The sequence below is a fragment of the Equus przewalskii genome, chromosome 13, assembly GCF_037783145.1.
Source record: "Equus przewalskii isolate Varuska chromosome 13, EquPr2, whole genome shotgun sequence".
In the NCBI taxonomy this organism is placed as follows: Eukaryota; Metazoa; Chordata; class Mammalia; order Perissodactyla; family Equidae; genus Equus; species Equus przewalskii.
The window spans coordinates 55,218,412-55,244,794 of record NC_091843.1 but is presented as its reverse complement, the minus strand read 5'-3'; the positions used below and the strand labels follow the sequence as shown (position 1 = coordinate 55,244,794).

General features: G+C 42.0%; 1 protein-coding gene and 1 long non-coding RNA gene across 4 annotated transcripts in view; one reads left to right on the top strand and one right to left on the bottom strand.

The window, feature by feature from the left end:
• SEMA6A (semaphorin 6A) overlaps positions 1-1,082 on the bottom strand; it is a 126,856-nt gene extending 125,774 nt beyond the window's left edge. Inside the window, exon 1 of one of the 3 annotated variants that reach the window (XM_070569500.1) lies at positions 150-1,082. The gene's annotated coding sequence lies outside the window, so the exon portion shown is untranslated. The remainder of the gene's footprint in view (positions 1-149) is intronic. The other 2 variants (XM_070569496.1, XM_070569504.1) reach the window with 2 other exon arrangements.
• Positions 343-23,710, top strand: LOC139075124 (uncharacterized). Its single transcript, XR_011525186.1, has 2 exons — positions 343-477; positions 20,541-23,710. It is a non-coding gene; the product is annotated as an uncharacterized lncRNA (long non-coding RNA).
• Positions 23,711-26,383: the final 2,673 nt, after the last annotated feature.

The window sequence follows — 26,383 nt, the reverse complement described above, 5'->3', positions numbered from 1 at the left end:
CGGGCCAACGCTCGGGAGACAGAGACACGAGACAAAATAAAACGCAGGCACTACAAAGCCGACAGCCCGTGCCGGCCGCGGCCGCGGGACCCGCAGGCTGGAGCCGAGTCGCCCGTGAGGTGGGGCGCGCCGAGCCGCCCCAGCCGTACCTTTTCGGTGCATCGACGGGCAGACGGCCGGGGCTCGGAGCAGGCTGGTACAGCGTGTATCCCATTTAGTAATCCATTATCGAGGGGATCTCTCCGGGCCGCGAGCTGTGCTCTCTCCTTTGCAAGCCTTTGTCATTCCTACATGTGTGCTTGTCTCTTTGGGGGTAACAGTCGCGGCGACTACTTTCTGGGATGCAAACGTGCTGTGTTCATCTCCAATGACAGACACAGAAGGGGAGAGGAAAAAAGAAGGAAAAAACCAACAAGGAAGGAGTAAATGTTCAAGAAACTCTTCTCCAAATCCAAATTCCACTTGGATTCCACTCCGGTGAGTCCCTTCGGTGGTGTCTGCGCCGATTAACAAGTCATTTCAGGGTGGGGGGCAGGGTGGGGGCTGGGGCAGGGGTGCACGCTGTAGCCCCGCTCAGCGCCCTGGCGCGCTATGCTGCGGGTGTGGAGATGCTGGCCGCTGCCACTGCTCCTAAGCGGGCATCGCGGGCGGTCGGCCCCGCGGAGAAGCGTCGCTGCTGCGTCCCGAGCGCCTGGGCAGCCGAGTGCGCGGGGAGCGGAGTTGGCTGCAGCCTCACCCCTTGCCGCTCACTACTCGTCTTTCCCCGGAGAGGCCGTCGCTCCCGGGCGGAGCCAAGTCCCGGACTGGATTGCGCAGAGCGGACTCTCCTCCTGCAACCCCGCCTTCTTTGGCTGGCGTCTTCTCCGACCCAAAGGAGAGCTGTGGTGTATGTGTGTGAATGCGAGCGAGCGAGGCGGAGAGAGGGAGAACCTACGCGGTGTGGCTGCAGGTGGAGCCTTGGACCGACTGGCCAGCGAAGCTTCCTTCCTCCACGATTCCTGGCCCCGCCGCGCGCTCGGCGGCGGAGGTCCTCGCAGGGTCGACTCGGGCAGGAGCCCAGCCCTTGCCTCCCCCACCCTCGCATCTGCTGTAGCCAGGGGAAAAAAAAAATCCCAAACAGCATTGCTGAGCCCTGCCAAATCAGAAAAATAAATAAAAATAGACGTAGTGCAGGAGCGAGTTACAAGAAAGGATTTGTTCATCGATTTTCTTAAATGGAAAAGTTTGAAAGGATGAGGCTAAGTAAACGGCGAGCCTTTCTAATTCTGATTACTGTATCAAGAGGTGGATTCCAGAAGTGATGGACGCTCTACGCACCCAGATGAATTGGATAGAAGCTGGTACGGTCAAAAATACCTTCGAAGATATGAAGACAGCTATTAGTAAACGCACATACAACACGTTAATAAAGCATGTTAAAGAAGCAAATAAACTGTAGTACGAAGAGTGGTGTTATTAACGACAGTGACGATCTGTTTTAAAACTTAGTGTGTAGACTGTTCTGAGAAATAAGTAAACTTCAGAAATGAGACGCAAACAATTCCAATGAATCCAACAGCTTCATGGAGGAAGTAAATCCAACTTCTTCCAAGGCGCTATTGTTATGATCACACGAAGAATGGCAGGCACAGCCTTCCTCCACCGCTTGAACTTTCAATCGCCTAAAAGCCTTGCAGTTATAGGCTAGTGCCAACTGGTCGGGCCACACTATGTACCCCTCCCCCGGCCGCTGCGCGCTCCCCGCCGCGCCCGCTCGCCCGGCAAACAACTGCGCACTGTGGCCGCTGCTCTCCAAGTGGGCTTCGCAGATGGTGTGGGCCATAGCCACAGCCTTTAAAGAAAGTACACTGGGCAGTTAAACAGTTCTCGAAGCAGTATTTTATGTTATAGGGTCAGCTGAGAAAAGCATTGGGCGGGCGATCTGGGTCTCAGTCGCCCTTAGGCCAAGTGCGCTTAAATAAATGCATTAGAAACTGTACCTGTTACCTAATTGGGGCTAGGGCCACTAATAAGTCCGTATTCTCTTTTTGGCCATTCCTGCTGGGAATCCAAGTTACGTACAGACATTTGTTCATGAGGGCTCACGAAGTGTAAATGCACACACGACAACGCCATATATATATATATACTCATGTATATAGATATACAGATATATATATATTTCTTTTTTTTCCCGCCCACAAATCACCTGGACAAGGTGGGGAGATGGGGAGAGTGGTAAGGCGAAAAAAACCCAGTCTCCTTGCTGTTCTCCAGCGCTGCCAGCAGGGGCCGCCATCCCCACTTTCCCAAGCCAAGGCCCCTACGGATCCGGGGTGGCGGGGTGCGCGGCGCTCGGTGCGCGCGCAGCCCCCGCGACTCCGGGGCTGGCTGCGGGAGGGGGCTGGGACCTACGGGCGGCGGGCTTGGCTGCGCGCTCCCGCGGCTCGGGTGGGAGCTGGTTAGCGGACGTCCGTCTCAAATCCGGTCGGGACCGGGGGAAGGGCTCTGGTGGGTCGCGACGGCCCGATCCTCGGCTGCGCTGTTTAACGCCCAGATTTAGGCTGGCGACGGCAGGGCCAGTGCGAGCCGGGTCCCTGAGCTCATCCGTGCGACCTGGCGCGGTCCCGCAGGTCGGGCCCAAGAGATCCCCGGGGTTCTCTGTCCGGCACCTCCACCCCGCCCGGGTCGCGGAGGCCCCTTCTTCGCTCTCTGCCGCCGATTTACATGCTAATTGTGTCTGGGAAAAGTTCTTTAATTGGCAGAATTAGGCAGAGCAAACGAATTGTTTCACAGGCTGAACCAAATTAATTCCGGGTTTAGCTTCTTCCCTTGGAGAAACAAACAATTAAGCTGTCTTGTTTGCTTTATGGATATATTGGAAATGCCCCACATCGAGTTTCAGGATATGTTTTTAAAAGGAAATTATTTTTCATTATTAATACTTGCATGTTTAATTTGCAGTAAGGCTGAGCCAAGAAGCAAAAGATTAAATTTACCTAATTTAAAATTATAGAATGCCAGAAGAAAAGTGTTTGAGTTAACTTTTGCTCGACTAAGAAATACTACCCGGAATCTTCCTGGCAATTACTAGATTGTAGAGTCTCACCGTCCAATTAGGCGCCCATCATCCTGACCAGGTGAGATTACCTTTCCACCTGCCAGGGGAGAGATGCTCCGAGAGCAGGAAGAAAAGCCAGCTGTGTCGCTCCTGAAGCCTGGGGGGAGCACCTGTGGGGAGGCTGTCATGAAACCTCACGATGTCATTTCTCCTTCTGTGCACCTCAGACTCATTTCCAGGAACCGACTTTAACTTTTCCATAAGACCGCTGCCCCTCCAAAGCCTTTGAAATCTGCCGTCTACCCTGTCCCTTCAGGAAAAGAAAGCCAGAGGGGGAGTTAAAAGGATCACAGAGAGAAGGAGAAGGAAATTTACACTGTTTTGTAGTTAAGTGGCATGAAGTGGAGTGAGGAGGGCCTTGGTCTCTGGAGGCCGATTGTGGTTATGTCATTTACTGGCTGGTGATCTTGCGCAAGTCGCTTCTCTCTCTGGAGCCCCAGTGGACACACCTGTCAATGGGGATTCATGGACTTCTCACTTCCCAGGAATTGTGTGAATTAAATGAGATGCTGAGTGTAGGGCCACGAGTCTAGGGGCTGGCACACACTGCTTAAAGGTTAACTAGCATCATAGTCATCTTTGTCATCTTCCACATCAGTCCTACTACCGCATTTTACAGGAGTCAGATGGAGGCACAGAGGAAAGACTCGGCTTGCTTTGTGTCAGTGCTGGGAACTACCCATAACAACTCCTCTTCAATAAATGCCTATAAGACAATGCCCGCCTTCCCTCACATCACCTGGAAAAGGTATGGAGGAAGATTAAATAAAAACTTGCCCAGGAACTGTTTAAAGACGACATCTAGCTATTTGATCAGAATCTCTGCTTTAAGACAAAAAGGAGTAAAGACCGTGGAAAAGGAAGAGTCTGCTGGTGCCTACGGCCATCTCCTTAAGAGTGTGACTTCCTGGGAGCCTGCGGGAGTATAGTTTGTACATTCAGGCCATTGTCAGTTATATCCAGGAAACCTCTCTGTATCTACAGTCCCTTCTCAGAAGATCCCTTTACCTCTTTGCCTTAAATTAGAGGTTTTAAAATTCATTTGCACATTAAAATTACTGGGGGACTTTTAAATGGCACAAATTCCCAGGCTCCAGAGATTTTCATTTTTCAGGCTGGGGTGGGACCTGGGCATGGGTATTTTTTTAAGCTCCCTAGATGTTTCTAGTGTGTAGCCAGGGATGAGAACCACTATCACAATGAGTCCTGGCTGTGTTCTAGAACACTGCTTTTCCCAGCCTTTTCTGGTAGGGCTGTTTCTTTTCCCTCTTGCCCATTTATCCCAGTGTTGGGAAGTGAGGTCAGTGTCCTTCTTGATTCTGGGACCATTTCTTCTCCCCTCAAAAACCCCCGGACCTTTGGAGGCTGTGCTCCACAAATTCATTGGTGCTGTCATCTGCAGATCTCATTGTACCCTGCTCTTCAAAGACTTAGCACCAGGCTTACTGTCCTCATCTGTCCCACACCTATCACCATTCATGGAAGTGTTAGCGTCCACCTAACCACTAACCCTCTGCTTTCTCGGTTTCTTGCCTTCCTCATCTACACTGTCTTTTTCCCTTACTCACCTCTGCCCCCACTCGGAGCTTCATGCTGGGCTGTATTATCAGAAAGGGTTCCATCACAATCACTAATTCTAACATCCCACTCTCCAGTTGCAACTTCCTCTCATTCTAGCTTGCGTGCCTACGCACCCCTCTGCACTCACTGATTTCATGAAGACTTCCAGGCCGTATGTCCTGCCCCTCTCTCTCCATCCATCCAGTTCGTTCATTCCCCTCTCTGTCCAGCATAGCTTCATAATAGCAATCTCTCTCTAGCAAATACTTTCAACTCCCTTGCTCCTCTATCTTTTACTGACACCCATCTGCCTAAATACCAGTCCTGAATTATATAAAATCAGCCTTCTCTGCTCTCGCATCAGGCAGCTGAAGCCTGCCGGAAAAAAAATTTGAAGCGCACATCTAGGCAGGTGGTACACTCAGTTATCAACCTCATTTGGACCCTCAACACTGCCTCTTCCCTTTCTCTTAATTAGTCTCTAACTTTCTCCCCTTAACCAGATGTTTAGCCCTCGGTGCCTCCCACTTCCCTGAAAACACAGTCTATCAGATGGGAACTTTTCGCTTCTGTACTCGTCATTTCCTACATATCTCCTTTTGTGGTGGAGGCAGTGTCCCTCCTCCAGTCTGAGACCAGTCTCTCCACCTGTTCTCAGATCGTTTACACATTCTCAGAAGTCCTGTCCTATTCTCTCCACCTCTTCTGCCTCGCCTGCATGTGTATGCTGTCTACATCAGCATGTAAACAAGCTTTAGTCTCTCTCATCTTACAAACAAGCCCCCCTTGGATCCTCTGTTTCTTTCATGCTACTTCTCTCCTCTCTTCCAAAGCCAAATGTCACCAAGGATTGTTGACAGTCTGCACTGCCACTTCCTCCTCTCCCACTGAGTCATTCCTGTCTGGCTTCGGTTCCCAGCACACCACTGACAAAGCTTTTGCTAAAGTCTATGATGACATCCGTGAGAGTAAATCCAGTGGACATTTTAAAGTTTTCATTTTATCTGAATTCTCAGCAATGATGAACATGACCACTCCTTCCTCTGTGACGTGCTCTTTGCTTTTGACTTCTACAACACATGATTCCCTCCTGGTTCACTCCTACCTCTCTCCTTTTTTTAACGTTGCTTTTCTTTTGAGGAAATTGAAAGATACAGAAATTTTCAAAGAATAATATAATACCTCAATTTTCACCACCCAGAATTGACAATGTTACTATTTTGTCATATTTGTTTCCTGTCTTTATTTCAAGAAATAACGTGTGTGTAAAGCCTACCTTCCCTAGAATCAAGTCTTTCCCATTGCCCTCCACTTCTTCAGAGGTGACACTGTCATGAGTTTCCTGTATATCCTTATAGTTCATTTTCTATATTTTCACATGTACCATGTGTACCCAGAGCCAATGTATAGCAATGTTTTTGGTGTTTTTTCCCCCGAGTTAACATAAATAATACCCTCTTTACTCTTGTCCTCCAATTCATTCTCCAAATTGTAGCTAAAGTGATCTTTGAAAAATGCAGATCTGATCACATCACTGCCCTGCTTAAAACACTTTGGCATCCCCACACCCCTAGCCTTCAAGGCTGTGCGTGGTTCTTGCCACCTCTCTGGCCTCATCTCTCTGCCATGCTCCCATTACCTTCTTCCCTTTGTAACATCGCCGGCGTGGAAAGTTCCCTACAAGCCTGCCTGTGTGCTTCTGCCTGGAATGCTATCATCTCCCCCTTTCACCTCTTTACCTGGATAACTCCCACTCATCCTTCAAGTTTCAGCCCAAATGTCCCTTCCTCAAGAAAGACTTCCCTGATACATCAGAATACGTCATACCTCCTCCATTATATATTCCCAGTGTACTTTGCAAATTAGTCCATAAATCACAGCTAGAGTTAATTTTTGGTGAAATTTCTTGTCGAATGCTTCTCTTTGCTGTTAGACCAGAGCTCCTGGAGTCCTGGGACCACATCTCTTTTCTTTCTCTTGTATCTCTAGCACCTGGCAGAGAGTAAGGGCTCATACATAAAAGAGGGGATAAATTAGTAAAAGCAGTGAGTTCTTTTTCAAGGATTCAGTAGGAAAAGAAATAGATTGTTGGATGGGATAAGACCATTTAAAAAGGGAAAGAAAAAAAATAAAACACCAGGAAGTTATTTTGAGATTCCAGTTCTAAAGAGGAGCAAAATCTAGGCTTTCACCCAACATAGAACTTCTAATGTACGGTGTCTAATTTGTGTTTTGAATGAGGAAAAAAGATTTACAGATGTAAATGGTGAGTAAATACAACAATTACAAAACAAGATGCTTAAAAATAAGCTGCAATAGGAATATAAATATAACTCTAAAAGACCAGTGGAAGGAGATAAAATTGCAATTTGAATCCACTGGGAACAATGCAAGAGCATCTCTGAGGACCATTCTTCCAGCAAGCTGAATTGTGCTAACAGTGGTTTACTGTCTGCCCCTCCATGAACAGCCTCACGGGTGGGGCCCTCTCCCTGTGTAACAGTCATTCCAGTGTACCACGGTGAAGCCTGGGCCCCATTCACTTTCTGATATCAAATTATTGTTGGGGAAATTAAGAGAATGGTAGATTAGAAATAAAGGTAATGAATGAACAATAAATGTTAAGTAAACCAGAACTCCATTTTCCCCCCTCGAAAACTCTTTATGTTTAATTGAAGTCTTTAGTTATATAATACAGAGTAAAGGCTGTGTCTGACATTATTTTCATCTTTCAGTTCCAACATAATTTCTTTTAATTGCCCCTCCTACTAATGTTTAAACTTAAAAGCATCTACTTGATTATGAGTTTGTTTAAAAATGCAGTTACCTAAATGTGATTTATACTTTTCATAAGCAGATAAACCAGATGATTAAACACCACTTTGGAATTTGCTATTTGGCCAAAAGAATGGTGAAAAGTAAAATATACTTCTTTTATGAGAACTGTTTGCAAGGTCTTTTCTTCCGGGGAGTAGAAGCCCTGCTAGAAGAGAAAATGGTTCTGGCCCATGCTTAAATATCAAATTATGCTTCACTTCGTTCCAAATCTAGTTTTTAGATTATGTGAGAAAACACTGTACTAATATCAACTGAAAGACTTTTTCCAGGCTGTTTATGATGAATGTGTATTTAAGGGTAATTTTATAACCAGAGAAATGGAGACAACGGGGGATGTTTTGTTTGCTTTCACATCGAAACTTTAGAACAGAAGACAGCTGTTTTAAACATCTAAACTCAGGCTGGATAATTACGGACAATGAAAGTACTTTTAAAAAATGATATGCTTGCATCTCAAGTAGGATTTTAATGAAGTATGAAAAATAACGTTGCATATAAAATTATCCTCTGAAAACTCCCCTATATGTATAATTATAAAATATAAAGATGGTTTCCTAATGTCTTAACTCGACTTTGGATTTTGTACCTGGGCCAGTCTCTAGTTAATAATCCTTTAAAACACTGACGACACTTAACTAGCTAGATTTAAGAATCTTTTCAACTTTTAGGTTGAAATGAGCTTAAATATTACATTTTAAAATAAATAACACATTCTTTGGTAGTTCCCAGAAGTTTCAGATGATTCAGTAGTTACTAGTGCTTAATTTGTACTTCACCAAAATTTAAGACAAGTGGAACAATTGATGTCAGTTTCTTTGCGAAACCTCTTAAATACACCTTTATTCATACCAGGCACTTATTAGTATAAAGTAGAATGTTACATTTTAACGTTTGAACTGAAAACCTGCACCCTTGTTTTCTTAAGAAATACGTGTCGTGGACTGCATCGTTAAGACTTTTATAAAAACACGCACATTGATTTCCTCATGGTTCCTCTCCCTTTGTTTCCATACCTCAGGGCAGTCGAATCATTTCCTTTCTGCAAATAGCCTCTTAAAGCCTTTTCTCGTTTAAGCAAACTTTAGAAAACCCCTAACTCTCGCTCCTCCTCACCGTTACTGTCCCCTTCTCTTCTCTACCCTCTGAAAAAAAATTGTGATCGTGGATTATGGATTTTTGCATTATTACAGCCCAAAGTTGACATTGTTTTGCTAGATTTCCTTACCTTAAGGAATTTTCCCTTTTTGCTTAATTCCTTAGTCAATACATTACTTTTTTCAGTTAGCTTTTTTTCTTTTCTGTAAACTGTTCGGCTATTTTTCTTACAAAACACACCATATAAACTGTAATAAGACTGTTGTATGACAGTATTAATTCACTCACTGTGGGGTGAGGTTAGCCTTATGCTCTTAGATTTGTACCAATGCATTATTGGATGACGGTGACTCAGATGCAATGGTACTTTTCTTATCACATTGTGTTTCTTGATCACATCACAATGTCATCCTTCAAGCCAAACATCTTAGAGTTGTCCTTGTTCTCCCATTTGTCACATCCAATTCATCAGCAGATCCTGTTGGCTCTACCTTCAGAATATATGCAGAATCTAACCACTTCTCATTTCCACCATTACCACACTAGTCCAAGCACCACCATTTTCATCTGGAGTCTTCCAATAGCCTTATAACTGATCTCCTGGTTTCTGAACTTGCTGTATTCTGTACCCTACAATCTAGTCCCCAAATGGCAGCCAGAGTGAACCTTTAACTGTTGCAGTAAAATCCTGTCAGTCCTCTGCTCAAAACCATCCAATGATGTCTTTCTCATCTCCTTTGGAGGAAAAGCCAAAGCCCCTACTCTGTGACCTCCCCTCCCCTTCCACAGCCTCCTCTCATCTTCTGCCCTTTACTCACTCCACTCTCGCCTCACTGCCTTGTGCACATCCTACCTCAAGATCTTGTTTCCCCTCTTCCTGAAACACCGATTCCTCTGATCTCCACAGGGCTCATCCCTCACCTCCTTAAGGTCTTTGTTCAAATCAGACCTCCCTGACCACAGATTATGAAATTACAATTCCTAAATCTAGGGGGCTTCCTCCTGCTCCCTTACTCTGCTGCGTTGTACTCACAGCCCTATTGCCATCTGACCCTCTATGTGTGTACTGTTTGTTTAGTGTCTGTCTCCTGCCGCTCAGTCGTTAGCTTCATCAGGGCAGGAACTGACTTTCATTTAATACTATATTCCCCGCACTCAGCACAGGGCCTAGCACATTCTAGAAATGCAATAAATATTTGTTAAGTGAGTGAATAAATAAGCACAGCTTACCACATTTCATGTCAATCACATTAGGGCCACTCATGTATATACTATATGCTAGGTACCATTTAGAACAAAGTAAGTAGCTGTCTGTCAAGAAATGGCCCCCAATACAGGGTTCTCTTTAACAGTTTCTTTGTCTAATGTTACAGCAGGCAGAACATGGTTCGTTTTTTGTTTTGTTTTGTTTTTTTGAGGAGGATTAGCCCTGAGTTAACATCCACAGCCAATTCTCCTCTTTTTGCTGAGGAAGATTGGCCCTGAGCTACTATCTGTGCTCATCTTTCTTCGCTTTACATGTGTGATGCCTGCCACAGCATGGATTGATGAGCAGTGCCTAGGTCTGTGCCCGGGATCCCAACCAGCAAACCCTGGGCCTCCAAAGCAGAGAGTGTGAAATTAAGTGCTACACGACTGGGCAGGCCCACCTTTTTGTTTTTAATACGGTTTTCTTTGGGGCAGTGCCTGCTGTTTCATGGTGAGAGTAGGAATGGGTTTGCAGAGCTGGGAGGTTCTGAATCAGAAATGCCTGGGATGGATGATGAGGATTTTTCTTGCTACTTGCTGACTACTTCAGATGCTCACTTCCGAAGACCAAGAGGAAAAGGAGAGCTAACTCACATGATAACCTCCATGCGGGCCTCTGTATCAGCTCTGGCTGCCATAATGAAATATCCCAGGCTGGGTCTTTTAAACAAGGACATTCATTTTCTCATAAATCTGAAGGCTGGAAATCTAAGATCAGGGTTCTGGCTGTTGTGGTTTCTGGTGACCATTCTCTTCTTGGCTTGAAGATGCTGCCTTCTCCATGTGTCCCTGTGTCCTCGATACTTGCGAGAAGAGGGAGAGTGAGCTCTCTTGTGTCTCTTCTTATAGGGACACTAATCCTATCAGATCAAGGCCCCACTCTTCTGACCTCATTTAACCTTCATTACTTTCTTACTCCAAATACAGCCCCACTGGGGGTTTGGGCTTCAACCTATGAACTTAAGGGGGCAGACAAACATTCAGTCCCTAACAGCCTCCCTCCTAGGTTTAGCTGAATCCTGTGAAATCCCATGCCCATAGTTCTCCAGGTAGGCTGACATAGACGAGGGCCCGGACAGGCCATTTGGTTTGGGGCTTACATTCAGAAAAGTTCTCAAGTGGTCTGTTTTAACCTTTTCTTCAAATAATGTTCATACACACACACACAAACCACATCCATAAAAAATATTAAATGTAACACATGTATATATATATATATATATATAATACATAGAATATAATATACATAAAATATATCTAACATATAGAAAACCATTGTATTTTTATTTCACAAATTAAATATTTGCACAGTGCTTATGAGCCTGTTTTAGCACTTCTTCTCTTTTGGTATAAGGGAGCATCTAGTCTCTCTCAACATCAGAGGGACTGCCTTCTAGATTTGGGGCACTGCATCCACCATGTTTGCCATCCCTCTTGCTCTTGGTTATCATCCAAATCTTGGCCCTTCCTTCCAGGAATTCTTTCCTGTGTTTTCCTGTCCACACAGCTCTGTGCTGCTTCTCCCCTGACTGGATCTCTCATTCCTCTCCTCCTTTCCAAACCTCCGTTTATTGTCCTTGTCCCTTTGGGACTTCTCCAGAATGAACAATGACCCCCATATTCTCAAGATTTTCATTGACTAATCTTTCCACATCTGGTTCTCCCTAGTGTGGGATACAAAAGGCCCCTGGACATGTTCATGACCATTCTTGGGTGATGACGACTTCATCATTGTCAGGATAGAGCCAAAAACGTGCAAACTCTTCCCTAAACTGATCATCTCTCAGGATGGGCTTCTCAGGGGAGTGTTTGAATGAGGACCGAGGCCTGGGTTCTGTGAAATGAGGGCCTCTAGGGAGATAGAGTTCGGCACATGGGGAGACAGCATGTGTGGTAAAAGAACACAGAAGTGGGACCCAGGAGACCTTGGCAAGCCCAGTGACCCTGAGCCTTAGCTTTTTATCTGAGATTACATATCAGAAACCTTCTAGAAAAGTGCTTCTCGCCATGGGGAGCTCAGTCAATAAATATGGTTAACATGCTCTGGAAGCTTCGTGGGGGAGTAGGAGTGATGCAGGCCTGGAGCTGGGCTTCCAGGGTGGCTCTGAAAGGATCCATGACTGAGATTCACATTCCCTTGGAATGAAGCTGGGGCGTGGGGAACTGAGTGCTCTCCTCATCACACTGGCCACAAAGACGTTGCTCAACTTTCTTTGACAACGAATTTGGGACAAAGACTCTATTTTTGAAAAAACACACAGGAGAAAGTAGTGCTAATGGAAAAGAGAAGTGAATCTGAAAACATGCGAAGTTTTAAGAAGGACAAAAGTGGGACGTTATGTAAGCAGCTTCCTGCAGGGGTGAAAGCTTCGCTAACACAGTGCTGCTCATGCTGGAGACGATTCTAACAGCTTTATGGGTATTAACCCATTGAGTCTTTCAAGTGATTCTAATGTGTAAGTATTTTTTATTATCTTAATTCAACAGATGAGGCAAATGAGGCAAACAGATATTAAGAAAATGTGGCCAAAGTCTTGTAGGTGTGATGTGGCTGAGGCAGAATTCAAACCCAGGCCTTCGGCACCCAGCCACAGGCTGTGCTGGCAGTCAGGCAAAGGAAATGTGTGTGTTATATGCGTTTGGTTCCTTGTTTCAGCCCTTCTAAGAAACACGTGGACGTCCCAAACATCCTTGAGGCATGTGGTGTTTAATGCTTCTGCTCACTTAATAAAATAGAGTCTGGTTCAAAATGTGTGTAATGTTATGGCAAATCCTCCCCAACACAATTTCAGCAAATTGTTTAAATTTAAATGTGTGCTCATTCAACCGATAACCAAATTAGAGGAGAATCTTAGTTATAAAAAAGATAATGCAGGGATCGATAATTTGATTTTTAGAAAAGATGATTTGCTTTTGAGAGGCATCAGTGTTGAAGGAAGCTCTTGATTCAGGTTTAATGTTTAAGATTACTAATATGTCACAACCTATGTCTGTTGCTTGAAGAAGGAAGGTATCCTCAGTTCCCTTCTTACAAGTGTGTGGTCCTGTTCTTACAGAGAGTGTTGGGCATGGCTGTGTACATCAGCTGACTTTCGTCTTGAGCTGGCTCCAGAATCAGCGAGACACAAGAGCATTTTCGCTTCTTAGAGCTTGAGCTTCTAACAAAAAGAATCAACTCCCTATACTGGGATAGCTGGCTCTTCATTTGGAAAATAGTAAAGTTGGTTCCTACCTCACACCACTTTTGAAAATAAATTCCAGATAGATTAAAGATCTAAAAGTAAAAGAAAAACAAAATATAAGAGAGTTAAATGCGTATATAAGAGAACGCAATTATGATCTTGGGATGCAAAAGGCCTTCTTACGACAATAAAAACAAAACCTCTGAAGGCAAAAATTAGAAATTTTGACTATTTCCAAAAGAAAAACTTTGATAAGACAAAATATACTGTAAATAAAGTAAGAAGGTAGATGGCAGATTGGGAGAAAAATATTTGCAACTTAACTAACAGAAAAAGGATATAGCATATGCAAGGAGTCATGCAAATTGAATAAGACAATGGTAAACAATTTGATAGGAAAAAGCAGGCAAAACGCAGAAAGAGGCAATTCTTAGGAGGGAGTGAAGTGGCCAATACATATCCCAGGAGATGCTCAATTTCACATTGATTAGGGAAATGCAAACTTAAACAGTAGGATAACATTCTTTTGTATGAATCAGACCAGGAAAGAATATTAAAGTTTGATAATAGAGGGCATAACTAGGGAAGAAGCATCTAGGTAGGGGAAGGAGGGGTGATGTTGTGGACTGAATGTTTGTGTTCCCCCAAATTCATGTGTTGAAGCCCTAACCCCTTGGCGTGGCTGTATTTGGAGTAAGGAAGTAATTAAGGTTAAATGAGGTCATGGGGGGGGGGGGCCTGATCTGATGAGATTAGTGTCCTTAATAAGATGAGACACCAGAGTGCTGGCGTTGTCTCTTTCTCTCTCTTTTCCCACCATGTGAGGACGCAGTGAGAAGGCAGCCATCCCAAGCCAGGAGGAGAATCCTCACCAGAAACCAAACCCTGTGGGAACTTGTTCGTGAACTTCCAGCCTCCAGAACTGTGAGAAAATAAATGTCTCTTTTGAAACCACCCAGTCTGTGGTATTTTGTTATGGGAGCCCGAGCTGACTAAGACAAGTATAAAAGGGGACTTTAACCTTAGCCGACAAGTTAGCCGTAATGGTCTAATATTTTACGTATTACTTATGTGATTAAAACATTAACTTTTTAAAGTCAATTTTCTCTTCCCTCTTCCCCTGTAACTGCCCTTTGTCCCTTTTCCTGTCCTTCCCCTGAATAATATTAATCCAGGCAGACATTTTTGTTCTGAACCTTCCAGCAAAACTTTCCAAAAGGACCTCGCTAAGATCAGGGGCCCTCACCACAAATTCTGCGGTAATACCGTAGAAGGACTTGAGGTTAGGTCACTGGAATAAGAGTGTGAATTCGTACGGGGATTTGTGGTCAGGGGAAATCACTTCCTCTTAGCCTGAGAGGAGAAGGTGCAAGGGAAAAAGTCACTTTCTCTCATCTTCTAATACTACATAATGTGCACAGGGTGTTTTAAATGTGTTACCTTAATATGGATGGTCAACATTTATTCTATTCTCACTACATGACAGGCACTCCCTGAATATTTTATATGCATTATCTCATTTAATCCTCACAAAACCCCCATGAGGAAATTGAGATAAACATTCTTAAATCATAGAATTTTCTTACTATATTTTATTTATTATAAAACAATATTATACCAACATGCAACAAATTTACAGACAGTTTTTCCTTTATCCTTCCCCATAAATACAAACATCATTTCCATTTTTAGGTGTTCCCTTCTAGGCTTCATCTACATGCTTACACATTTTTCTGTTGCCACTACAGGGTTATATAATTTTGTCCATACCTTATTTCATTTAGCATATCTGTTATATACTCTTCGTAACTGTCATTTTAATGGCTACTCAATATTTCATTCAGTTGTTATAATTTACTTATCTCTTCCTCTGTGGTTGACATCTAGGCCATTTCCAGTTTCTTGTTATTATAGATAATGTTGAATAAACATTTTCCTGCACATGATTTTTTAAACTTGTTAGTTCTCTAGATGACTTCTCAGAGGTATTACTAAGGGTCACATGATCCAAGCAATTTTTATTTCTATTGATCAAAATTGCTCAATACCTTTCCAAAGCCTTGTGCCAATTAACGAAGGTCCCAACAACATACAAATATACTGGGTTCATCACAGTATTGTTGGCATTGGCTAGCATCACTTCAAGGTTTTTGCTGATGTACAAACTTAAGGGGAGGTTCCTCTGCTCTGGTAAGACTACTTGGTTAGCTGATTGAAGACGGCAAAGACACAGAAAAGGATGGGGATTATTTTTCCCAGTTTAGCATCCATCTCCTTCCTCTAAGAACAGCACCTTGAGTTCCTCTGCTCTCTCAATCCACCTAGTTTGATGGGACCTCTGTGCCACCCTCAGATCCAGGAGATCAGCATGTGATCCAGGGTGGTCTCAGTCTCTCTCTCTCTGTCTCTGTTTCTCTGTCTCTCTCTCTCTCTCTCACACACACACACACACACACAAATACACAGAATGGATTCAACAAAAAGCAAGCAGAGCCAGGAGGAAAGAATGAGAGTGCATCCTGGTGACAGTGTGTGAGTCCCCAGATCCAGCTGGCTTGATGCCAGGTTACTCTTGGATTCAGGGCTGCTATGTGGAGTTGAGCAATTTGTGAACTTCAAAGGGTTCCCAGCCACAGGGGTAAATGGGGGCTGAAGTGCATTTTTTGCATCTGGGAGCAAGGCTGCCTCTACCTAGAGGAAGGGACATGTTTTGTTTTGTTTTCACACAAAGGCTCCCATTGCTTGCCAAGCCACATGCTCACTCAGGAGCCCTTTTTCCATTTCTCAGAAGAGGCTACGTGGGCTGCCAATAGCTTTGCAGTTATATGAACCAGTAAATCTCCCCTTATACTTAAGTCAATTTGAGGTCTGCTTCTGTCACTTGGAACCAAACTAATCCTGATTAATATATCAGATCAAAGGATTTTAAAACTAGGATAGACCTTAAAAATTCCTGAGTACCTGTGGATCCCCTACAGATGGAATGACTTGGGGAGTTTAGTAACTTGGTTAACATCATACCACTGTGTTAGTGGCAGGCCAGCACTAAAGGCTAGTTTCCAAGTGAGCATTCTTTGCAACATAATATACTGCACCTCTGCTTACTACCCATGATGCCATTTTATAAGCTTGGATTTGAGGGTCTGACTCTGCAGAGATGGCCCGTCTCCTCTCAGCTACTCTGCCTACCACATAGCGGCCCCCAAGTCAATGTTGGCCTCTTGGCTGTGACTTTGTGATCCAACTACCTACACTTCTCCATGGCATGAAGATCTGAAAAGTAAAACATAGGATGTGATTTGATAAATTTGTTACTATGTATAAAAAGTCAACTTGGAATGTGACAAAGTGCTATGAATACTATGACTAGGAAAATTAAACATCTGTACTCTTTAGCCTAAGATTTAAAGAAATAAATATATTCAGATATATTTGCAGCTATTATTTGGCTGTTGTTAAATACTGGTAAATTTGTGTATGGTCTTTTCCCAGGCCTAAGCAGAAAATTCATCCCAGGTCCTCTCAGACTCACGGATAAGGTCTCAGAGGGAGATTCACCCTGGCCTGTGCCCTACTAAACGCTCAAAGGCGTTAGTATGTCTCTGATCACTACCCGTTTGCTTTATCATTTCCCCCTACTTCTTTTGATATTCCTGAATTTTATTTATCCTGGAGAATCTGTCTTCTCTATGCCTCTTAAAGCTGGAAAACGGAGGGAGATTTCAGCTTTTTGAGAAACACAAGGAAAGGCTGCACGATTTCTCTGGGTTTCTGTCAAAGCTTGTTATGGTCTCTTCCCAGACAGAAGAGAGTAATTTTCTTCCACCAGACAGCCTGTTTCCAACCCAAATTTGCCCTGTGACAATATAAAATCAGATTCCCTGCCAAATTCTATAGATGTCTTCTTGTTTTGAGGCCTGGTTTCTTTGACAATGACTTTTGAACAAATTACTTTTTAAAGAGTTAGGCCCCTTTCCTTCTGCTCCTTGTGAAACCTGTGAACAGAGCTCTCAAACTGGCTCCTCTTCTCGTTTGTGGGTGAAATGGTATCAGAGAAAGGTGTGGAATGGGTGCTATCAAAGGGGAGCTGCCCCTCCTCTCACCAGGGGCCAGACCCTGCCCCTAGGCTTGGATTCCATCTCCTTCTGCCTCTCAGGAACTTTCCATTATCCCTATGCACCTGTGTATTATGTTTTAATCATGCTCAAGTCTCACTCACCTAAAAAAGTCCTTTTCTTAATCCAAAATGCCCTACTAGCTATCACCTTGCCTTATTTCCTTCCCTTTTGTCCCTGAGTTCACTAAAGATTTGTCTGCACATACCATCCTAACTGCACGTACTTCCTAACTTTCACTGACTCTTCACATCATTCTATGTACGTGTCCTTCCCCACCTCTCCACAAAAACAGCTTTGGCTAAAGGCATTCGTTAGGGAAACAAATAGACATCCAGGTGGCTCAACCATGTAGACCCTCCCTGAGCACTCCATTATAATTTCCTTGCTGGTTTTTTCTCCTCCATTCAGTCTTTAAATGTTGGGATTAATTTGGGCTCTGTAATGGGCACCCCCAGCTTTCATTTGCCTCTATCTACATTCTTATTCATTCCCATTATTTTAAGGACCATTCATATGTGATGACTCCTGGATATGCATCTTCAGTCTACGTCTCTGAGAATCAGATTCATATACTCAACTTCCTGTTTGACACTTCCATTTAGATGCCACATAAGCATTATGACCTAAACAGGACTTTGCTTTTCTCGCCAGACTCCACCCATGCTCATTCTTCTCCATCTCTCTTCAGACTAGAGACCCAGGGATAATTCTTGATTCCTCCTCATCCCTCAATTAATTCATCAGCAAATCTTGTCTGTCCTATCTCTGACATATGTCACGTCAGTTTCTTTTTTCTTTTCTGTTTCACTACCACCATCCCCATTTGAAGCCTATCATTTCTCAATTCTTTCACTGCAACAGCCTCCTAACTGTTTTCCCTGAAATCTGTCTTGCTCCCCTCTAACCCAGTATTCCCCACTGCATCTTGAATAAAGTTACAAACTTCATCATATCACTCTGCTGCAGAAAACCATTTAATCATTTCCACTGACCTTAAATCCTTGCTATGATCTATAAGACTTGGCTAATCCTCTGGAATGTAAGTCTCATGAGGGTAGATATCTCTTCTATCTCATTCTCTATTTCATCCTCAGTGCTTCACATCATATGTAGCATATGGAAGGCATTTGATAAATATTTGTTGAAAAAATGAATAACAAACACTGTACCATACTGTGTGTGGTTATTTGTTTAATGTCAATTCTCCAAACTAGAATGTAAGCTCTGTGGAAATAGGAACCATGAATTTTCTTGTTCAACGCTTTATACCTAATACCTAGAAAAAGGGTCCATCATTAATATACAAGAATTAGAAATAACAGACTGGCTGTATACACAGTAATATACTTGTTGCTAAAAATATCGTGTTGAATGAAAGTGGTATGAAAGAAAACTAGATATATGACACAATGCCATTGAAAAAATAAAAAATACCAGCATGCAGAACAGCAATATACATTTTGTAAGAATACAAACAAAAAGGTACACATTAAACACATCAGAATGTCTGCTAATAGAGGGGAGGGATGGGCCTGGGAAATAAGATAAAATAGAAAAATAACTAAAGTAAGAGAGGACAGATGTTTGTTAAATGAATGATGACTGGATTCTGCAGGTGTATGAAACTCCAAAGCGAGGAAGTGTGAATTTCTAAGGAACAGCAAAACAGAGAACTGAAAAGTTTACAAAAGTCCTTTTGTTAGTTGGGGATTCCCTCCAAGGTTTTGAGAATAATGATGGATATTGCCTCTTATGGCCTGGTACTTTATAAAAGACAAAATTCCTTAGCACAGACAAAATAGAAAAATTCTGATTCCCATTAGCATCGAACATGCCAAATAAGAGTACAAAATTGTCTTCTGATTCCTAAAGGAAAAAAGTCCTCGAGGGGAAAATTCCATTGTTCTTTCCTTTTTTTTTTTTTTTTTTTTTTTTTTAAAGATTTTATTTTTTCATTTTTCTCCCCAAAGCCCCCCGGTACATAGTTGTGTATTCTTCGTTGTGGGTTCTTCTAGTTGTGACATGTGGGACGCTGCCTCAGCGTGGTCCGACGAGCAGTGCCATGTCCGCGCCCAGGATTCGAACTAACGAAACACTGGGCCGCCTGCAGCGGAGCGCGCGAACCTAACCACTCGGCCACGGGGCCAGCCCCCCATTGTTCTTTCCTTTTGTGCGGTGTAGTTAAGAATGGTCATGTTGCAATATTCTGAGAAAAGTGATTTGCAGATGTGCTTTTGCTGATCTCGAGGAAAGCTCTGTGCATGCCATCAAATTCTTCAAGCAAAATTTGTTTTCATTTGCTTTAATTAGGACAAATAAATATATGTTATGCAGCACTTTAAAGAGAAAAATGGATTATCACATCAAATTAATGAGGCTAACATGATAAGTGGGGCTCTATTGTCTTAGATTCAAAACCTTAGGCTCTGTACAACATAATGTAAAGATTTAGGCCCTGTAAAAATTTTCCAAGGTTATCTTGTGACAAACTTGTGCCTCAGCCTGAGCATGTAAGGCGTGTATTTTTCTGTTTGAGAATTATAGGCTGGTGATTCCACCAGGTAAAGCCCTGGTGGGGCGAAAATGAAATTTAAAAATGTAAACAATAATGAACAAAGAAAAGGTTAGAAGGCAAAGTTGCAATAAATCTCATTATAATTAAATTTAAATATTTTATCAAAGAGGGCCAACCTGTCACAGACACGTACACACTCACACTTTGTTGTACAAATTAGACAAATGTAATTCTGAAAACATTATACAACTGCAACTTTTCTTATAATGTTTACTATTTGGTAACTGCAGCTGGTTGCATAAATGATTATGAAATATTTATAAATTTGGGGGATTTGATTTCTAAACTTCATTAATGAATCTCACAAACCAATTTAATTGCAATGATAAACTTGACTTTAGCATCTGATTTACCACATCCTAGTTTTCTTGATCATCTTAACAGTTCCACAATCTTCATTCCCAAATAGAGGAAGGAGCAGATATTAATTGGGGGTCAGGTTTCATTTATAAAGTATGGCCAGGAGTGTTTTTATTTAGTTGCAATAATGAGTTTTATTTAGTTGCAAGTGGTTTGACTCACTAATAATAACTTCGGTTTCTTGACTACTCCTTACGTGTTGGACCCCGTCAGTCAGGATGGTCTATGCCATCAGTGTTTAAACTTCAGAGTACATCAGAATCACCTGGAGGGCTTGTTAAACCGTGGATTCCTGGGCTCCATCTCCAGATTTTCTGAGTTAGCAGGTGGGGGGGGGGGGGGGCGGGGGGGGCGGGGTCTGAGAATTTGCATTTCTAATCAGTTCCCAGGTGATGTTGCAATAGAAAATAAACTCTAAAATCTCAATAGCTTAACCCAGCAAATATTTGTCTGTGCTTTCACAGAGTCCCATGTGAGAGGGCGGCCCTCCTCCAGCTTGTGGTTATGCTCTGTGCATACATGGCCTCCAAGGATGCAAGAAGCGCTGAACATCCTCAACCTGCCTGGAACGTGGACCCCTTGGCTCCCTGTCCACTGACTGAAACTGGAATTTAAATGTGTGGCTGTCTAGCTGCAGAGCTGGTGTGCTGTCCTCTTCAGAACACCACTCTGAACGTGCTGAAGTGGCTAATTCAGCTCAAGGGTTGGCATGGAGTAGACTGCCTAAGAAATTTATCCAACATCAATAGAATAGACCCACAATTGTGGGCTTGTGGCAGACTTCTTCCACAACTCCCATGCTATATATAGTTTGCAACGTGAGAGTCCCTCAAAGTAGAATGAAATAGCTTGTGTATGTTTACAGTGGTTTATGCTCCTGCAGTGGCTAGATATTTTGAGGAAAAGGATCCTGAAGAAGAGAAAGAGAAAGAGATATTTAGAGATGAAGCTTCTAGAAGATGGCAGAGAAAAGGTCATCACAAGTCATTACAGATTCATTTCTCAGTTAGAAATACTGAGTTGAGTCCGCCCAGCTCTTAATCTAGTCTGTCATTTTAAGAAACTGCCAGTCATGTACCTCCTTTCTCTCTCCCTCTTTCCTCAGCTTTACCTCACCATACAAAATACCTATTTTATGTTTTAAATACAAATCTTAATTGAGTGAACGAGAATGCAGTGATACCTGCATAGTCAAGCCGGCCCACACAGGTTATTTACTAGTTCTTCAATTCTAGATATAAGTTTACTTATTTCATACTTCTTTCATTGACCCTCAAAATTTGGTGGTTCACAGTCAGCCCTGATGGCCTAGCAGTTAAAGTTTGGCACACTCTGCTTTGATGGCCCAGGTTCAGTTCCCAGATGCAGAACCATGCCACTCGTCTGTCAGTAGCCATGCTGTGGCAACGGCTCACATAGAAGAACCAGAAGAACTTACAACTACCTAGAACTACGTACTGGGGCTTTAGGGGGGAAAAAGAAAGAAAAAAACAAAGGAGGGAGATTGGCAACAGATGTTGGCTTAGGGTGAATCTTCCCCTGCAAAAAACAAACAGACAAAAAACTTGGTGGTTCAGGAGCTAATGATTCTATTTGTGAATTGTGCAGTCTTTGCCTCTCTCACACCAGTTCACACCTCTCTTTTGGTTTTTTAAAGATTGGTACCTGAGCAAACATCTGTTGCCAATCTTCTTTTGTTGTTTCTTCTTCTCCCCAAAGCCCCCTGGTACAGAGTTGTATATTCTAGTTGTGAGAGCCTCTGGTTGTGCTATGTGGGGACACCACCTCAGGATGGCCTGACGAGCAGTGCCATGTCTGCACCCAGGATGGGAACCGGCGAAACCCCAGGGCACCTAACTGGAGCGTGTGAACTTAACCGCTTGGCCATGGGGCCAGCCCCTGTTATGCTTTTCAAAAGAACTTTTGAAAGAAGTTGGTATGTGAAAGAAGATAAAGCAAAACTTACTCCTCTCATCTACCTATCCATGCATGTTTGCATCTTCCTACAAGTTCTTGCAAGAGAATTAGTGGAAAAAGAGGTCTGAAATACTGGCTGAAAATTAAAATTTTCTGTGGATTTGCTTTACCCTTACACTGTGACTAATTGAGAATTTATAGTATCTATTCACCAATTCCACTAATTCTGTGGGTGAAATTTCATGTTGACTATTCTATACCACTTAAACTTGTGTCTACTTCTTTGAGGGAGGGTCTATAGCCATTTCTGATCTAATACAGTCACGTGTTGCTTAACAACACGGATATGGTCTGAGAAAGGCATCATTAGGTGATTTTGTCGTTGTGCAAACATCCTAGAGTGTACTCATATAAACCCAGGTGGTATAGCCTACTACTCCCCGAGGCTATGTGATAGAGCCTATTGCTCCTAGGCTACAAATCTATCCTAGATTCTGTAGGCAGTTGTAACACAGTGGTAAGTATTTGTTTATCTAAACATAGAAAATGTACAATAAAAATACAGATAAAAATGGTACAAATATATAGGGCACTTACCATGAATGGAGCTTGCAGGACTGGAAGTTATTCTGGGTGAGTCAGTGAGTGTTGGTGAGTGAATGTGAAGGCCCAGGACATTACTGTACACCACTGTAGACTCTATAAACACTGTACGTTTAGACTACACTAAATTACAGAAAAATATTTTTCTTTCTTCAATAATAAATTAACCTTAGCTTACTGTGATTTTTTTACTTTGTAAACTTTTTAATTTTTTTAAACTTTTTGACTCTTTTGTAATCACACTTAGCTTCAAACACAAACACATTGTATAGCTTTACAAAAATAAGAAATATCTTTATTTCTATAAGCTTTTTTCTACTTTTAAAATGTTTTATTTTTTCTTTTTACTTTTAAATTTTTTTGTTAAAAACTGGGACACAAACACACACCCTAGCCTAGGCCTACATAGAGTCAGGATTGTCAACATGGCAGTCCTCCATCTTCTGATCTTGTCCCACTGGAAGGTCTTCGGGGGCAATAACGTGCATGGAGCTGTCATCTCCTGTGATAACAATGCCTTCTTCTGGAATACCTCCTGAAGGACCTGCCTGAGGCTTTTCTTGAGGAGGTGTCACTCTTTTCAGAAATATGTCCATGGTGGTCTCCTTGGTTTGTTTCTTTTTTTCATCACAGATTTTCCTGTAAGCAGATAATGCACCATGAACATTCCTCTCTATTAATGAAAACCTTTCCTTGCTGGAGTTCACGTTTTCCAACTTTTTAAGGAACTTGTTGAGGTCTACAAAAGCTTCTGCTAAACACCTCACTGTGAATTTTCTTGGGAATTCTTTTTCTTCTCCTGCAGTTTCTGTTTCTCTCGCCTCTTTAGCTATGCAACATTGCGATGGCTATGTCACTAGGCGATAGGAATTTTTCAGCTCCATTGTAATCTTATGGGACCACCATCATATATGCAGTCCATTATTGACTGAGAATTATGCAGTGCATGACTGTACTCTTTTAGATAGTCTTTAAAAAGCGTTGTCTAAATATTTCAGGGAAATATAAGATATATGTATTCCATAGCATTTTATTTCACTTTGTTTACATGATAAATTTGGTGTGTTCAGGTCTGTATACTAGTCAAGTATTAATAAAATGGACACAATCCTAATATATGTCATTTAAAAAGAACCATTAAGATGGTAAGAAAAAATTAATTTAGTTGGGGGCTGGCCCCATGGTGTAGTGGTTAAGTTCGGGACACCCTGCTTTGGCAGTGTTGGTTCATGGGTTCAGATCCCGAGCACGGGCCGGCACGACTTGTCAGCCATGGGTAGCAGCAACCCATATACAAAATAGAGGAATATTGGCACAGATGTTAGCTCAGGGCGAATCTTCCTTGGTCAAAAAAAAAGAAATTTAGTATAGGATTTGTCCCTTTTTTGTCACAAAAGTAAAGTGAGCCATGTTCCAAAAAAAAGAAAAGACTGTGCATATCTTTTTCAAGAAGATGTCATTAAACTGCTGAAAATGAATATATCTATGTAGAAAGAATATTGAATTCTTGAAAATTGCTGCAAATAAATAGGTATATTTTAACTATATTTTGAAAATACAGTAATTAGGCATTAAGGAAAATCACTTTATTAAATGTTGGGATGTCTTTATCCATGATCAAAGTAGAACTCTTTTAAGAAGGGCACTTCTGCTTAATAAGTTTGGTTATGCCAAAGATAATTTGTCTGTAACAAAATTCTCTGTCAATGAGGCCAGAAAATGTGTATGTATGTTTTCCAGTGATCTAAATTTAAGGATATGTGGTTTACCAAACAGGGTCATTTCAAAAGGCAAGTCTAAAGAACAATGTATAGATCAAAATAAAGAAAAATGAAACATTTTGAAGTTAACAAAGACTAGGAGAAAGACTTTGTATCACATTTAGCAAAGACTGAAATGATATCCAGAGTACAGTTTTTTTAAATGTCTATAAATCAAGCAGAAAAAGACCAAAAAGTAGAAAATTCAGTAAAGGTCATAAGCAGACAATTGTCAGAAGAAGTTCCAAAAGAATTAATAAGTACGTGAAAAAAAACTTCAACTTCACCCATGACCAAAGTTATGCAAATTGAAGCAAAAATGAGATGTCATTTATCATTCTTCAGAATTAAAAAAATGATATCGATGTTGGAGAAGGTGTGGACAAACAACATACCAATGGGGGGAGTATGAATTGGTACAGCCATTTTGGAAAACATTCTGAAAATATCTAATAAATTTAAATTTTTACATATGCTAACACTCAACATTTCCACTTCTGGCTGTTTTGCCCTGTGAAATTTCTCACACGTGTATAAGAAGGGGTGGAAGAATGTTCACAGCAGCATTTTTCTAATAGCAAAAACAAAACAACGGAAACAGTGTAAATGTCTGTAAATAGGGAAAAGGATGAATAAAATATGGCCTATTGAGATCCCAAAATACTAACAACGCAACGTTAATGAGCTATGCCCATACACATTGACGCAAATAGATCTTAAAAGAATACAGTACAGCACACATATCATAAGTAGAGAAAAACAGTATAAATTGAAGGGTGTTGCTGGGTATTGCCCAAGACACTAGGGGTTCCCATTCTTCCCAGCCTTCCCTGAATATCTCTTCACAGCAAACCACACCCCCACCCCCCAACCCCTCATCCACACCCCCTTTCCTGGATGGCTCCTATTTCCTACTTCCTGGAAAAAGCCTTACTCACTCACTGCCCTTTCCACCACCACCTTCCCCTTCCCCCTCTCACTGTTCCAGGGCTGGGCTACACTGTCTGGTTTATCTGTATCACACTGTATTATTATAATGGCTGTTTTATTTGTGAGATCCTTAAAAGCAGGGTCTATGATTTTTTTTTTTTTTTTTTTACTTCTGAATCCCTGGCACTGAGCACATTTCCCAGCACATGGAATAAAGAGTGAAGGAAGCAGACTGATTTAACTGATGGCACCAGGATTCATTTGAGGCCGCCAAAACCGTGACATGATGCACATTGAACTAAAGAAAGTCACAGATTATCCTTTTATTTCTTTGAAGGATCATTAGTATTTTAAAGAAAATTGTTTCCCAAGTGCAAAGAACATCTGAAGGTAGTTAAATAAATACGCCATTACACTGGAAACAGAAATGTCAACTGAGATCCAATTTGCTAATTGGGCCTATAAGGTCTATTTCTGATGCCAATTAAATTCTCAACTTTTTAGTTCCCTTTTTCTCTATTCCTTTTTCATATGGGAACCATCTTTTAGTTTATAATCGAGGGTTTAAATACTGACCTAAATTTTTCTTGGGGTTAATTTTTCTTCACAGCTTTGATCACAACTAGATTGACTTCTTTAGTCACATAATTTGGAGAAATTCTTCAAAGTATGCAACCCATGTATGGACACTGAATGATTGATAATTGCTCTGTGGGCTGGGCCTTTCATTTGAAGGTATTATCTAAATGGTAGTAACAACATAATTCAGAACAGTTGTGAACTTACATACGGAGGACATTTTCATATGGGGTCTAATCAAAAACCTTCTTGAAATATTGTTGTATTTGAACTATTATCAATCAGGGCCATCGCTCCATCACAGAAATAAGTCAAATTCCACAATTCCACCACTACTGCTACCACCACCGCTATCCTTCTTCTCCACTCTGACCACTATACTTAGATACACACATGCTCACACACTCAACTCCACAAGCATCCAAATTATGGTTCAGTGGAGTCTGGCTTTAATAAGTATGAATTTACTTACCCCTTCAATCATTCACTCATTCAACAAAGATCCATCTAGTGCCTAC